Here is a 17531-nt window from a genome sequence, read left to right as displayed (position 1 = left end):
ACCCTCATTGCCCCGCAAAAACCCCAACAACAATAACAACAACAAAACCCCCAAACAACTTAGAAAAGAGAGGGAAGGAAGACCAAGCTCTTGTAGGTACCAAATGCTCCACTAGACTTTCTAGAAGATACAAGGTAATAGAATGTGACAGTTTTAAGTATAGAGCCTGTATCATGAAAAAGGGGTCAAACTGACAGCAGGGAGAGGTAAAAGTTCTTTTTGTATGAATGGCATTTCTTAATCACCCGGTCCTCACTGTCTAAAGCAGCTAGGTATCTACCCATGTATCTATACTGACTACTAGAGGAGAAACACACGTGGTGTCTCTCTCTAGACTTTGTAATCTAAGGCCACATTTATGTAGACAGAGGTGCCTACAGAAAGGACTTGTAGATGTTTGCACTGACAAGATACAAGTGAAGTCAATCATATCTTTGTGTTGAAGGTAAGCAAAGAATGACATATTTTATGAGTTATTTCTTAGAGATCTGTAATGGACCTTATGGTGATATAATGAGGAAAGTGCTTTGTAAACTGTAAAGTGCTGCAGAATGTAAGTTATTATTACCACCGAGTCCAACCAAATTTTACAGATAAATAAAATGAGGCTCATAGAGGTTCTGAAGCACTTTGTCCAAGTCACACAGGAAGTTCTTTTTTTTTTTTGGTGGGGCAATGAGGGTTAAGTGACTTGCCCAGGGTCACACAGTTAGTAAGTGTCAAGTGTCTGAGACCAGATTTGAACTCAGATCCTCCAAGTTCTTAACAAAACACTTTGAGGACTACCTGAGGGCTAGGAAGGACTTTGGAAAATTGGAGAGTATCCAGATAAGGACAACCACGAAGATGAGGAACCTGGAGGTCAAGCAGTAGAAGAATTGATTACAGAAATTGGTGATGTTTATTTAGCCTGTTCTCCATTGGAGTATGTGCCAGACCCAACAGCCAGAAAAGATGAAGAGTCAGGTAAACAGATTGTAAGCCTGGCACAGAAGCATTATATATTAGTGGTGCTGGGAGGGGGTTGTATAGAACTTCAATTATCTAGCCAACTGTTGGAAGTTTCTGCCAAAATCAGAGAGACTAATAGGGCAGAATAACCAATAAATTATTTGCTTACTTTAGTGATAAGTTCCTCAAATCCTGTTTTTTCTGGATCTGATTCTAACAAACAAGGAAGAATTGCTGAAGGAGAAACAATAAGAACCTTAGAAGGGGGTGGGTAGGTAGGAGTAGAACGACCAATTCTATTTTAGAATTCTTATTAGAGGAGAAGAGAAATCTGCACTCTTTATTTTGGGAGACTGGATATTGAAGGCATCAGAAAAGTTAGGTAGGAAACCAAGGCCTAAAATTCTGCAGAAGTTGATCAACAAAGATTTATTAAGCACTTACAAGGTGCCAGGCACTGTGTTAGGTGTTAATGATATAAATACAAGGAATAAAACAATCTCTTTTCAAAAAATTTTAGCTTTTATTTTCAGTGATAAATTCTCTCCTTCCACTCCTTCATAAAATATTTTTATGGTAAAAAAAAAAAAAAAACAAGAAAAATTACCTGAAAAAATGCTTCAATCTGCACTCAGAATTTGTCAGTTATCTTTGGAGGTGGATAGCATTTTTCATCATGATTCCTTTGGAATTATTGTGGATCATTGTATTAATCAGAGCAGCTAAGTTTTTCACAGTTGATTATTGTTACAATATTGCTGTGTGTACAATGTCCTCCTAGTTCTCATTTCCTTTGCATTATCTCATATGTCTTCCTGAGTTTTTCTGAAACCACCCCCTTCATCATTTCTTACAGCACAACAGTATTCCACCATAACCATATATCATGACTTGTTCAACCATTCCCCAATTAATTGGCATTCCCTAGATTTCCAATTCTTTGCTACCACACACACACACACACACAAAGCTGCTATAAATATTTTTGTACATTTGGGCCCTATTTCTTTTTCTTTGATCTCTTTAGGGTACAGACCTAGTAGTGGTATTGCCAGGTCAAAGGGTATGCAGTTTTATAGCCATTTGGACATAGTTCCAAATTGTTCTTCAGAATGGTTGAACCACTTCTCAGCTCTACCAACAAACAGTGCATTTGTCTGCTGATTTTCCCACATCCCTTCCAGGATTTTTCATTTTCCTTTTCTGTCATATTAGCCAATCTGATGGGTGTGGGGTGAATCTTAGAGCTGTTTTAATTTGCATTTCTCTGATTATTAATGATATATAGGGTATTTTTTCATGTGGCATGTAGCTTTGATTTTTTTCTGAAAACTGACTATTCATATCTTTTGATGATTTATCAAATGGGAATAACTCATTTTTATATCTGAGAAATGAGAAGATCTTTATCAGAACAATTTGCTATAATGCCCCACCCTCTAGTTTCCTGCTTTCTTTCTAATTTTGGCTGCATTGATTTTGTTTATGCAAATCCTTTTAAATTTAATGTAATTAAATATATATATATATAATATATAGGTATAATAATACCTCTATATTTGGTCACAAACTTTTCCTTCATCCATAAATCTGAGAGGTAATTTTTTGTGTGTTTTCCTAATTTATTTATGATATTACCCTTTATGTTTACATCATATATGCAAATTTGAGCTCATCCTGGTATATAGTGTGAGAATAGTGTGAGATGTTCATCTATGCCTAGTTTCTGTCAGACTTCCCATTTCCCCATTTTCCCAAAAGTTTTTGTTGAATGGTGAGTTCATGTCCCAGTAGTTGGAATCTTTGGCTTTACAAAGTACTAGTTATGGGGTGGCTAGGTGGTGCAGTGGATAAAGCACCGGCCCTGGATTCAGGAGGACCTGAGTTCAAATCCAGCCTCAGGCACTTGACACTTATTAGCTGTGTGACCCTGGGTAAGTCACTTAACCCCCATTACCCCACAAAAAAACAAAACAAAAAAACCAACAAAACAAAGTACTAGTTACTCTGACCATTGACATCTATATTATATTGTATCTAATCTATTCCATTGAACAACCACTCTATTTCATTCCAGATTGCTTTGATGGTTACTACTTTGCAGTATGGTTTGAAATCTGGCACTGCTTATGCTGCTTTCCTTCACTTTTTCCCCATTGATTTCCACGATATTGTTGACCTTTTGTTCCTCCAGATGAATTTTGTTAATATTTTTTCTAGCTCTATAAAATAATTCTTTGGCCATTTGATTGGTATGATACTGAATTAAATAAATTAACTTAGGTAAAATTGTCATTATTATATTGGCTTAACCTACACATGATTAATTACTATTTCTTCAATTGTTTAGACCTTTGCGTGAAATGTGTTTTGTAATTGTGTTCATATAGTTCTTGTGTGTGTCTTGGAAGGTAGACTCACAAATATTTTTTACTTTAAAAGTTTTTATTTTGTATCTTATTTTCCCCAATTGTATGTAAAAACAATTTTTAACATTAATTTTTAAAACTTTGAGTTCCAAATTCTCTACCTTTCTTACTTCCTACCCTCCCTTATGGAGAAGGCAAGCAATTTTATATAGGTTATACATGTGTAGTCATGCAAAACATTTCCATATTAGTCATATTGTGAAAGAAAACATAGACCCCAAAAAAAAACCCTCAAGAAAAATAGTTGTTTTTTTGTTTGTTTTTTAAGTATGCTTCAATCTGTAGTCAGCTACCATCAGTTCTTTCTCTGGGGATGGATAGTATTTTTCATCATAAGCCCTTCAGAGTTGTCTTAGATCATTGTATTGCTTAGAATAGCCAAGTCATTTGTAGCTGATTTTACAATATTGCCGTTACTTTGTATACTGTATGTTTCACTTTGCATCAACTTGTGTAAGTCCAGGTTTTTCTGAGAGCAAGTTTCTCATAATTTCTCATAGCACAATAGTATTCTATCATAATTTTATACCACATTTTGTTCAGCCATTCTCCAATTGATGGGCATCCCCACAATTTCCAATTCTTTGCCCCAAGAGCTGCTATAAATGTTTTTTGTATATATAGGTCCTTTTCCTTTCTGTTATTTTTTAAAGTATCTTTTTAGATACAGACTTAGTAGTGGTATTGCTAGGTCAAAGGGTTTTATAGCTTTTTGGGCATAGTTCTAAATTGCTCTACAGAATGGTTGAGTCAGTTCACAACACAAACAGTACTTTAATGTCTCATTTCCCCCACAACCCCTACAATATTTGTCTTTTTCCTCTTCTATTAGCTGATTTAATTGGTATGAGGTAATCCATCAGAATTGTTTTGATTTGTATCTCTCCAAGCAATAGTGAAAAAAAGCATTTTCTATATGGCTATGGATAGCTTTGATTACTTTATCTGAAAACTTCATATTTTTTGATCATTTACCAATTGGGGAATGGCTCTCATTTTAATAAATTTGACTCAGTTCGCTATATGTCTGAGAAATGAGGCCTTTATCAGAGAAACTCCCTTCAATTTTTTTTCACATTTTCTATTGCTAACTGTATTTCCTTCTATCCTAAAAAAAAAGTTATCTAGTATATGATAAACCCAAAGAAACCCAAAGATCCAAGCTTTTGGAACAAACACTCATTATTTACTTTTTTTTTTTTTTGGTGGGGCAATGAAGGTTAAGTGACCTGCCCAGGGTCACACAGCTAGTAAGTGTCAAGTGTCTGAGACCAGTCTTGAACTCAGGTCCTTCTGAATCCAGGGCCAGTGTTTTATCCCATGCACCACCTAGCTGCCCCCCAAAACGAGCTCACATACTTCTGAATCTTGTTTGTTTTTGGTTGGTTGGTTGGTTGGGTTTTGTTTTGTTTTGTTTTTGGTGGGGCAATGAGGGTTAAGTGACTTGCCCAGGGTCACACAGGTAGTGTCAAGTGTTGGAGGCCAAATTTGAACTCAGGTCCTCCTGAATCCAGGGCTGGTGCTTTATCCACTGCGCCACCTAGCTGCTGCTCAAACACTCATTATTTAACAAAAACTGCTTGGAAAACTGGAAAACAGTATGGCAGAAACTAGGTATAGACTAACATCTAATACAATATACTAAAATAAGGTCAAAATGGATGCATAAGGGCAGCTAGGTGGCACAGTGGATAGAGCACCAGCCCTGGATTCAGGAGGACCTGAGTTTAAATCCGGCCTCAGACACTTGACACTTACTAGCTGTGTGACCCTAGGCAAGTCACTTAACCCCAATTGCTTCACCAAAAAACAAAAAACAAACAAAATGGGTGCATGATTTACACATAAACGGTGATACCATAAATAAATAAAGAGAATATAGAATAGTTTATCTGTCAGGTTTATGGACAGAGTAAGAATTTAGGACCAAAGAAGATAAAGCAAGCAATACAATATATAAAATAGATAATTTTGATTATATAAAGTTTAAAAGCATTTTCATAAACAAAACTAATATAACCAAGATTATAAAAAAAGCAAAAAACTGGGAAAGAATTTTTGCAACAAGTATCTCTGATAAAGGCCTCATTTCTCAAATATATAGGGAATTCCATCAAATTTATAAAAATACAAGTCATTCCCCAATTGATAAATGGTCAAAAGATATGAACAGGCAGTTTTCAGACAAAGAAATCAAAGCTGTCTATAATCATATGAAAAAATGCTCTAGATCACTATTGATCAGAGAAATGCAAATTAAAACAACCCTGAGGTATCGTCTCATACCTATCAGTGGCAAATAGAACAAAAAAGTAAAATATTGGATGTTGGAGGGGATGTGGGAAAGCTGGAATGCTAATTCACTTTTGGCGTAGTTGTGAACCGATCCAACCATTCTGGAGAACAATTTGAAACTATGCCCAAAGGGCTATAAAACTGTGCATACCTTTTGATCTAGCAATGCCACTGCTAGGTTTATATCCCAAAGACATCCCCAAAAAGGGAAAAAGACCTATTTGTAAAAAAATATTTTTAGCGGCTCTTTCTGTGATGACTAAGAATTGGAAATCAAAGGAAAGCCCATCAATTGGGGAATGGCTTAACAAGTTGTGGTAAATGATGTTAATGGAATATTTTTGTGCTATAAGAAATGACAAGCAGGATGATTTCAGAAAGGCCTGGAAAGACTTGTATGAACTGATGTATATTGAAATGAGCCGAACCAAGAGAACATTGTGCACAGAGACAGCAATATGGTTTGATGAAGAATTGTGAATGACAACTATTCTCAGCAATACAATTCCAAAGGACTAATGACTATCTACCTCCAAAGAAAGAACTGATATTGATAGAACACCTACTGAAGTATGCTATTTTTCACTTTCTTTCTTTTTTCTTTTATCCAATTTTATTTATTTATTATACAAAATGACTAATATGGTCATGTTTTACATAAGTGCACATGGGTAATCTATATCTGATTGCTTACCACCTCAGGAAGGAGGGATGGGAGGGAGGGAAGGAGGGATGGAATTTAGAACTCAAAACTTTAAATAAAAATATTTATTATTTTGAAAAAGAAGAAAAAGAAGAGGAAGAGGGAGAAGGAAGAGGAGGAGGAGGAAGAGGAGGAGGAGGCACCATCCCAAGCTTCAGTGGTTTTGTGCAATTGTTTTCAGAGATATTTCTAGGGACCTGCAAATTTTCAGTTCTTCGAAGGTGGTATGATCTAAGGAGTGATGTGATGAGGGTCCTTGCTCCTCTATAGTTCCAAGTTCTGGTGTACTGCTTGCTTCTCCTTGCCCTGGGACAGCCACCAAAGATTGTGAGCAGGATCTGAGTATCAGAAAAGCAAGAGTCCTGCCTGCGTGCTAGTAAAGAGACCCCTGTAATCTTTTTATCAGTTGTTTGACTCCCTAACCCTCTGTGAACTGAGAGCTCTAGAAACAGCTTCTGCTGCTGTTGCTGATTCAGTGGCTCCCAAGGCCTGCTCCTGGTTTGCTGGGTCCCAGTCTGCACTGGACTGTGCTCTACTCTAATCAATCCATGTGTGACAGACCTTTCCTGCCAACCTGATTTGTTTTTGACTGGAAAATTATTTCACCCTGTCCTTTTGTGGGTTCTGTTGCTCCAGGAATTGTTTTATAGCATTATTTAAAGGTATTTAGAGGGGTTTGGGGGAGAGCTCAGGAGACGATTGCCTTTTTTCTACCATCTTGGCTCCACCTCTCCTATTTTATACTTTCTGTAGTTATTTTAAATGGAATTTCTCTTTCAATCTCTTCTTTTTTTTTAATGTATGAACAATTCTATAGCACTTTGGGTATAATTCCGAATTGCTCTCCAGAATGATTGGATCTTTTCACAACTCCACCAACAGTGGATTAGTGTTCCAGCTTTCCCACATCCCTTCCAGCAACCAAAATTTTCTGTTTTTGTTATATTTGCCACTATGATGGGTATAAGGTGATACCTCAGAGTTGTTTTAATTTGCATTTCTCTGATCAATAATGATCTAGAGCATTTTTTCATATGATTATTGATATTCCCACAGAAAATGTGGGAAGGGGAGAAATGTAAAATGAGGCTAGAAAGATAGCTTAAGAACAGATTAGGAAGGGTTTTAAAAGACAGAGCAGTTTATATTTTATTCTAGAGTGAAGTAATCACAGGAAGTTGGTGAGAAGTTTTCAAGAATGAAATTCCTTAGACACAGAAACCAAATTATTCCATTGAGGAAAAAAAGGAGAAACTTTGTAAAGAAATGAATGTGTATACATAATTCATAAACTAACTCAGATTTGTAAAAAGATAGATGATAGATAGGTAGATAGAAATATATGTCTGTCTATATGATAGAAACAAGGATAGGTAACTGAAAATAAATACAAAATCATTGAAAGACTCTCCAAAAATATTATTTGTGATCAAAAGCTTAGAATGAATTGAGGCTAGTAATAAATGATCTGAGTTCAGTTCTAGCCTCAGACAATTACTGGCTATGTGTCCCATTGCCAGTTACTTAGCTTCCATCTACCTCAATTTCCTCTGCTGCAAAATGAGAATAATAGCACTTAGTAAGGTTGTTGCGAGTCTCAAATGAGATAATATTTGTTGTTCATCCTTCATTTTATTTTGTTTTGGTTTTTTGTTTTTTGGGGTGAGGCATTGGGGTTAAGTGACTTGCCCAAGGTCACACAGCCAGTAAATGTCAAGTGTCTGAGGTCATATTTGAACTCAGATCCTCCTGAATCCAGGACTGGTGTTCTATCCACTGTGTCACCTAGCAGTCCCCATCCTTCATTTTAGAAGAGGACCAATAACATCATGGGGTTATGTCTTGACTTGGGAAGTGAACTGGATTTAAGTGAGGCAGAGTTATATAAGTCAGCCCAAATCTCTTCCAGAGTCATTGAAGACAAAATCAAGACAAAGTCAAGATGCCTGGTGTAAAAGGTCAAATTTCATAAATTTAAATTACGAGGCAACTCCCATCACCTGCTGGCTAATTCCATTGCCACAGAACCTTTGTCTTAGCACTCACATGTCTTGGCTTGTGGTTAATGGAGTATCCGAAGGGGAGGTCCACAAAATGAAACCTCAATTCTGATTATATCATTGATAGCCAATCACAGGAAGACAACTTTTGTTGCTTGAGATTCTGCTAATCTTGCTAATTGTTATAAAAGACCCTGTCAGGGGCAGCTAGGTGGCACAGTGGATAAAGCACTGGCCTTGGATTCAGGAGTACCCAGGTTCAAATCCGGCCTCAGACACTTGACACTTACTAGCTGTGTGGTCCTGGGCAGGTCACTTAACCCCCATTGCCCCGCAAAAAGAAAAAAAAAAAACCAAAACAATAAAAGACCCTGTCAGCCATCACTCAAGGAAGGTCATTGAGAGAGGCCATTGAACTCATTTATTGGTAATTGTTAGCCTTACTGATATCTGAATTTCTCTCAGACCCTACTATCATACTTCCTTGGGAGACTGATCCTTAAACCTTAACAGAATGTACAGTAGATTGCAGATCTGTGGGTTGGGCATTTTACATTTCACTTTAGCACCATCCAAACAATTTCCCATCCCTGCTGTCTGCTAAAACAGTCCAGGCTTGGGTGCATATTCTTCTCTTCCTCCTCACTGGGCCACCAGTCAGGTTTTTAAAAAAAATTTATTTATTGTAACTTAAATACAAGATGAAAAAAGAAAAAAAGAAAATTTCCACGTATACAGCACAATACAAATACAATACAAAACAATAAATTTTCATTCATGAAAACATACATAATAAATCCTATATGTTGTTTTCTTTTTTATCATAAAAGTATTTTATTATTTTCCAGTTACATGTAAAGATAATTTGGGGGGGGCGGGGCAATGGGGGTTAAGTGACTTGCCCAGGGTCACACAGCTAGTAAATGTCAAGTGTCTGAGGCTGGATTTGAACTCAGGTACTCCTGAATCCAGGGCTGGTGCTTTATCCTAAAGATAATTTTCAACATTTGTTTTTATAAGATTTTGAGTTCCAAATTTTTCTCCCTCCCTCCCTTTCCTATCCCTTCCCCAAGACAGAAAGCAATCTGATATAGGTTATATATGTACAATCACATTAAACATATTTTTGCATTAATCATGTTGTGAAAGAAGAATCAGAACAAAAGGGAAAAACCTCAAAAAGGGGGGCGGGAAAAGTAGAAACAGTATGGTTCAATCTGCATTCAGAATCCACAGTTCTTTTTTCTGGATGTGGAGAGCATTTTCCATCATGAATTCTTTGGAATTGTCTTGGATCTGCTGAGAAGAGCTAAGTCTATTACAGTTGATCATCACACATTGTTGCTATTTCTGTGTACAATGTTCTGGTTCCCCTCACTTCACCCAGCATCAGTCCATTTAAGTCTTCCCACCACCAGTCAGTTCTAACCAAAAAGACCCCTTACTTCTAAGATTCAAAAAGTTGTGTCTAAGCCTCAACATATCCATTTCAGAATAAATACTCATTCCAGGCCATTTCTTTCTTTCTTTCTTTTTTTTTGGCAGGGCAGTGGGGTTTAAGTGACTTGCCCAGGGTCACACAGCTAGTAAGTGTCAAGTGTCTGAGGCTGGATTTAAACTCAGGTCCTCCTGAATCCAGGAGTACCACCTGAATCTACTGCACCACCTAGCTGCCCCCCTCCAGGCCATTTCTTGAGCCTACTATCTCCCTAAACTATCATACTGTATTTTTTTTGAGGGGCAATGAGGGTTAAGTGACTTGCCCAAGTTCACATATCATACTGCATCTTTACTCCCCTTCATGACTAAATTCCTTGAGAAAGACTTTGGCAATTGGCATCTTTTATCAAGACTACTACAATAGACTTCTAACTAGTCAAGTCTCTTCCCATTATAACCCATACTCTTCTTATCTGCCAAAGCAATTTTTTCTAAAGTGTAGCTCTGACTCTATCACCACCACTACCACCACCCCTTTCCCTCACTGCCTACTGCTTAATGACCTGCAGTGGCTCCCTATTACCACCAAGATCAAATATAAAGCCCTCTGGCATTTAAAGCTCTTCATAACCTGGCGCCTTCCTGCCTTTCTAACCTTCTTCTTATACCTTATCACAGACTCTGTGATCCAGCCACAGTGGCCTATTAACAGTTCCTTGAACATGACACTCCATCTTCCAGCTCCCTGACTTTGCATTGGCCTTTGCATTACCTTTCTATTCCTAGAATGCTCTGCCTCTTCCCCTCTTCTCAGTTTTTCTGACTTACTTTTCTTTTTTTTTTGCAGGGCAATGAGAGTTAAGTGACTTCCCTAGGGTCACACAGCTAGTAAGTGTTAAGTGGTTTCTCTGATTTCCTTCAACACTTAGCTGAAACCCCACCTTCTGCGGGAGAACTTTTCTGGGGTGCCCCAGCTACTAAATCCTTCCCCTCTAAGATAATGTTCATCTACTCTTGTTTGTCTTATTATATCTTATTTATATGTTGCTTCCCTCATCAGAATAAATGATCCTTGGGGTGGATAAAGCACTGGCCCTGGATTCAGGAGGACCTGAGTTCAAATCTGGCCTCAGACACTTGACACTAGCTGTTGTTACCCTGGGCAAAACACTTAACCCTCATTGCCCCACAAAAAAAAAAAAAAAGAATAGATGCTCCTTTGGAGGACTAGATACATTCTCTGATCTTTATGGCAACTGAAACATCCCCCAAATAAGAATTATGCACGAGGAATAGAGATTTCCACAACCTCCACAATCTAAGACACCAAGCACCCCCAAAAGCTAACAACCCATGAACATGAACAGAGAAGACTGACCAGCCTTTTCTTAACCCTTTTCCTTAACGTGCTCATTCAGTACCCCTTCCTCCCTCAGTGACCACATTCTTGTAGTATTCCAAATCTACCAATGGGTTTATAACTGAATTCAACTCTTCCCCCACTCCTCAGACACAGTAGTTAACAATTCTAATAACTAACAGCAAATTCTGCTGGCTATCTGCGAGGAGAAAGCCTTTTAAATATAAAGCAAAAGAAATTTGAATAACACAAGACTATTTTGCAACCACCGGAAATCCCAAGAGGGAATAGAATTATGTGTTGAGAATACTAAAGGAACTCAGTAAAAAACCTGCAAAGTGACATACCATTAAAAACTAAACTTAACTATTAATGTGGGGGAAAATCAATCCAAAGAAGCAGGCCATACAATCTCACTATCAGACAAAGCAAAAAAAAACCCCTAAAACAAAACATTCACAACATAGAGATAAACAAGGAAATAACATTATGCTCAAAGGAACCTTAGGCAATATCAATATTAAATTTCTATGCTCTGAATGCCTTAGCATTTAAATTTGTAAAGGAAAAAAATAACTGAATTACAAGTAGACATAAATAACAATAAGTGGCAGGAGATTTAATATTCATCATTCCTTTTGAGGAACAGAAATATAAACAAAAGTGAAAATACCGAATTAAAGAAACTGCCATATATTTAAAGAGTTGTCTGTGAATCCTTAGGTGTCCAAGACCCGTTTAGAAGGTTTTCAAGGTCAACATTTTTTATTTATTTATAAGACATTATTGGCCTATTAAAATACTCTTTTCTTTCATTTTCCAACTACATATTTCTGTGAGGCCAGGTTTTCTTTTTTTTTCTTTCTTTCTTTCTTTTTTTCTTGGTGGGGCAATGAGGGTTAAGTGACTTGCCCAGGGTCACACGGCTAGTGTCAAGTGTCTGAGACTGGATTTGAACTCAGTTCCTCCTGAATCCAGGGCCAGTCCTTTATCCTCTGTGCCACCTAGCTGCCCCCATCCAGGTTTTCTTTTCTTTTTTTTTTTTTTTTTGCGGGGCAGTGGGGGTTAAGTGACTTGCCCAGGGTCACACAGCTAGTAAGTGTTAAGTGTCTGAGGCCGGATTTGAACTCAGGTACTCCTGAATCCAGGGCCAGTGCTTTATCCACTGCGCCACCTAGCTGCCCCCATCCAGGTTTTCTTTATATAATTCAGCCAAGGGGCAGCTAGATGGCGCAGTGGATAGAGCACTGGCCCTGGATTCAGGAGTACCTGAGTTCAAATCCGGCCTCAGACACTTAACACTTACTAGCTGTGTGACCCTGGGCAAGTCACTTAACCCCAATTGCCCCTCAAAAAAAAAACAAATTAAAAAAAAAAGATATACTATATAATTCAGCCAACACAATATAACAAATTGAATGCAGAAGCAGATATGGGAATCCATTTGTTTTCTATTGTTTTTTGTTTTTTTTTTTTTTGCAGGGCAATTGGGGTTAAGTGACTTGCCCAGGGTCACACAACTAGTAAGTGTTAAGTGTCTGAGGTCGCATTTGAACTCAGGTCCTCCTGAATCCAGGGCCGGTGCTGTATCCACTGCGCCACCTTGCTGCCCCCCATTTGTTTTCTATTAAAGAGGTTTACATAAATACTACTCTTCTTGTGAAATGATTTTTGTTTTGGAAAATATAGTTACATTCAGAAAATATGTTATTTATATTAACATGTAATGAGCTTATAATTATTTTTAAATTAATATTTTAAAACTGCGTCCAAGGGGCAGCTACGTAGCGCGGTGGATAAAGCACCGGCCCTGGATTCAGGAGGACCTGAGTTCAAATCCAGCCTCAGACACTTGACACTTACTAGCTGTGTGACCCTGGGCAAGTCACTTAACCCCAATTGCCTCACCAAAAAATAAAACAAAAAAAACCCGTGTCCATTTAAATTTCTAATACAGCAAATATCAGTACATACATTCTACTTAAATGAAAACTCTTTGGGGTCCTCAGAAATTTAAAAAATGTTCAATGATAGTATTAATGATAGTATTTTATTCTTTTCTTTTTTTTTTTTTGGTTTTTTTTTTTTTGTGGGGCAATGAGGGTTAAGTGACTTGCCCAGCGTCACACAGCTAGTAAGTGTCAAGTGTCTGAGGCCGGATTCGAACTCAGGTCTTCCTGAATCCAGGGCCGGCACTTTATTCACTGCGCCACCTAGCTGCCCTATTTTATTCTTTTCTAATGGTAAAAATTTTATCTTTAGGGAAAGGAGATTATATAGGAAATCACTACTTTCTTAGAAGTGCCCCCATAACCTAGCTCTACCCAGTAATCTGGAATCACATTCATTTTTCCTGTCCAACTCTACACATCACCTTTGGAAATACACAGAAACAGGTCTTTTAAATCTCTCTGCTCAGATGGCCTCTGCAAATGCAGAAAATTGCTTTAAGCTGCAATACTTCTTTTAGGTCAAGGCTTTTCTTGGTTCAGGGCACAGAGTCATAAAGTGTGAGAGTGTGGGTAGGGACAGGCTAAAAGGTAAACCCAAGTTACTGCTTACCTTGTAGTTTTTGTTTTCTCTCTCATTGTTTCTTTATCCCGTTTTACAGGATCCCAGTCAGTAAAGTCATTAGACAGGAGATGATGCAACTCTAAGAACCTACATAAAACTACCTAGGCTATTATTCTAAGTCAAGGGGAGAAACCTAGATTCTGGTGTCACAGCTATTAAGAGCAATCCTTCAGTGCCTTCAAGGCAACAAACTGATCCATTTGATTGACTGTTGAACTCTTTAAATTTACCATCCAAATTTTTTTTGAATCATAATTTCATTACAGATATATTTGCCTCTTGATGCATTCATTTGGCAAAAACAGGCTTATCTTTAAGAAAAGGATTACAAACCTAGAAAGAGATTTGGAAAGCATCACTGCAGCTATGTTATCTGAGTGCCCTTAGTGAATCCCTAAATCCATCATCATGCTTTGGTTGCTATAGAGCTTTTAAAATAACAGAACTCTGAAGCATATTTCAGAGAGGCCAGAGAGCATGGCACTTAAAGGTGTTTTGGGTGAGGAGTATGCCACATCATACCAGATTGGGACAAATAAGACTGGTCTCAGATACCTGGATATTAAGAAACAATACAGGGGGCAGCTAGGTGGTGCAGTGGATAAAGCACCAGCCCTGGATTCAGGAGGACCTGAGTTCAAATCTGGCCTCAGACACTTGACACTTACTAGCTGTGTGACTGGGCAAATCATTTAACGCTCATTGTCCCACAAAAAACAAACAAACAAAAATGAGAAACAATACAAGCCTAGAAGCTGAATAAATGGCCAGAGTTCTCAGTGTCTGCCAGTGCAAACTGGCATGAATCCTAATCTCAATAATCACTGACTATTGTTTTGAAAAAGCTTGAATCTGAGAGTTTAATTTCAAGAGTTCACAGGGTCACTTTGATGATAGGATAAGAAATGACAGCAGAACAGACATTAAATCTTTCTTTGAACAAGTTGAGCAATACAAATGGTAATTAAGTCCCTTAGTTCAAAGTAGCACAGGCCCAAATTACTATAATTTCAAACCCTGTACATATCTATTTCCAATTGGTGAATGTGAGAAAATAGCCCAAATGCCTCCTCCTACTAAACAAAACATAAACTAGGGTAAGGGAAGTGAAATTTACCAAATAGGTGGGTCTTCTATTACATCTGTTTTCAGGGAAAATAATATGACAAATATGATAAATACTTCCCCAAGATGGTTATTTTGGAAACCCATCCTAAGACCAAGTAGAGCCAACTTTCATGAGGAACCAAGACATGTTTTTCTGGTACAAACATTTTCTCATTCCTAAAGCTACATACTTGCTGTATCTGAGTCTCACTGTTATATATGGGATCATTTTCCACCAACAAAAAATGAAACCGGTTCTCAACTCTACAAAGTTAATGATATTCATGTAGGTTTTAGGTAGCTTCTTTGGTATATGAAACATATCTGAAAATCAAAATCTCAGTCCAAAAGTCCATTTTCTTCATTCACATGAATTCATTTTAATCATTGCCATTTTGATTTGAAGACATATTTCATTAGCAAAGAATAACTCATAATTTCATCTATTTCCTTCCTCATTTTCTATTTCTTTTTCCTCTTCATTTCTTGGATCTGGGTTTTCTTCTCATTCCTCTCCTCTCCATCTCAGTATTCCTTCTCAAATTATTCCATTTTGGTCATTTTAAAAAAATTAATAAAGTATTTTATTTTTTTTCCGTTACATGTAAAGATAGTTCTCATCTTTTGTTTATACAAGCTTCACAATTTCAGATTTTTCTCCCTCCCTCCCCCCTCTCCTAGACAGCAGGTAATCTGATATAGGTTATATCTATATATCTATATACATATACGTATACATATATCTATACACACACACACATATATATATATATATATACACATAATAACATTAATCCTATTTCTGCATTAGTCCTGTTACAAGAGAAAATCAGAGCCATGATGAAAAACCTCAAAATAGAAAAAAAACCAACAGCACCAAAAACAAAAGAAATAGTATGGTTCATTCAGCATCTATACTCCACAGTTCTTTTTTTTTTTTCTTGGATTTGGAGATCCTCTTCTATCATGAGTTTGCTGGAACTCTTCTGTACCATTGCATTGGTGAGAAGAATATAGTCCATCACAGTAGATCAACACTCAATGTTGATGATACTGTGTACAATGTTCTTCTGGTTCTGCTCATCTCACTCAACATCAGCTCACCCAAGACCCTCCAGGTTTCTCTGAACTCCTCCTGCTCCTTATTTCTTACAGCACAATAGTATTCCATTGTATTCATATACATTTTGGTCATTTTTAATTGGTTCAGAATCTCATTTACTTTCTTCTCTACCGTTATAATTTCACATCTTTTTGCTTGTGAAATCCTATCTGTTCCACATCAATGGAACATCCTGTTTTCTTCGGGTTAGAACACAGTGTATATTGTGAGATTAAAATTGGATATTAGATCATAAATCTCCCCTACTTAACTTTTCCCTTAATTTATCTCCCAGACTAGTAAATGGAAGAAGCTTCTGGTTTCCTAGATAGAGCCTTTATTGTATGGTAGTCACAAGGTGATGTTGATTAGAAGGATGGGAAAATAGAAATACAATACAAATCGTCTTAAGTCTAGGCTTAGTCTATATTCCTTATAAAAACTCACCAAACCGAAAAGGCCACCTTTGGAGAGAGAGAGACCGTCTGTGCCGCGCCGTCAGGAGTCCCGCCAAGCAGGCAAAAAGGCCTACTCCCGTTCTCTCCACCCCGGAAGTCAAGAGCCCGGCAGGCAGTCTGACATGCGCAGCAGGCGGACTGTTCATCTCCTCCCCAAAAGGGTGGTCCTTGAAAAACTGGCGTCTTTCAGTTATCCTAACCGACTGTTAAAAACTTTCATATTTTACCACAATATACCACATTGTTCATTTTGCAGCCTTGAATTTTATTGGCCTTCACAATGTGTACACAGTTCATTAGCACTTTCTTTGGAATGTCTTCTACCCTCCCCTTTGTGTACCCAAAGGTCCATGTGTACTGAAGAGAGTTTGTCCATGTGATACCAAATATCTTCTGATCAGCCATACTCTATTAGACCTTCATTTTCATGTTTTTCCTTTCTCACATAAATGGTATAAACAGATGAATCATTATGGCTAGTGAAGTAGAAGACCATCTCACTGGATCTGGCACTGGTTCTTCCTCAAGCTAAGGTTGGCTCCAAGGCAAGGGTTCTGAATGATGTCCAGGAAGCAGAGGCAAGTCTTGATAATTCTTAAGAATGTACAGGGGTGGGGCAGCTAGGTGGCACAGTGGATAGAGCACCGGCCCTGGATTCAGGAATACCTGAGTTCAAATCCAGCCTCAGACACTTAACACTTACTAGCTGTGTGACCCTGGGCAAGTCACTTAGCCCCAATTGCCTCACTAAAAAAAAAAAAAAAAAGAATGTACAGGGGTACTGAGACCAAAAAGTTTGAGAACTACTGTCAGAAAAAAACAGAGCTAAAAGACTTATGGCATCTTTTTTTGTTTGTTTTTTTTTGTTGTTATTTTTTGCGGGGCAATGGGGGTTAAGTGACTTGCCCAGAGTCACACAGCTGGTAAGTGTCAAGTGTCTGAAGCTGGATTTGAATTCAGGTTCTCCTGAATCCAGGGCTGGTGCTTTATCCACTGTGGCACCTAGCTGCCCCCGACTTATGGCATCTTAATGGGACTACTAAAGAATTTGCATATTTTTCAGCACCACATGGGAATTTTACTAAAAATTTATCCAGTATTAAGGAACAGTT

General features: G+C 37.7%; 1 pseudogene; it reads right to left on the bottom strand.

The window, feature by feature from the left end:
• Nucleotides 1-15224: 15224 nt before the first annotated feature.
• On the bottom strand, nucleotides 15225-16915 carry LOC122729988 (annotated as a pseudogene).
• Between the last annotated feature and the right edge of the window lie 616 nt (nucleotides 16916-17531).

Source organism: Dromiciops gliroides, chromosome 5 (assembly GCF_019393635.1).
Source record: "Dromiciops gliroides isolate mDroGli1 chromosome 5, mDroGli1.pri, whole genome shotgun sequence".
Lineage (NCBI taxonomy): Eukaryota > Metazoa > Chordata > Mammalia > Microbiotheria > Microbiotheriidae > Dromiciops > Dromiciops gliroides.
This window is presented reverse-complemented; position numbering and strand designations above follow the sequence as displayed.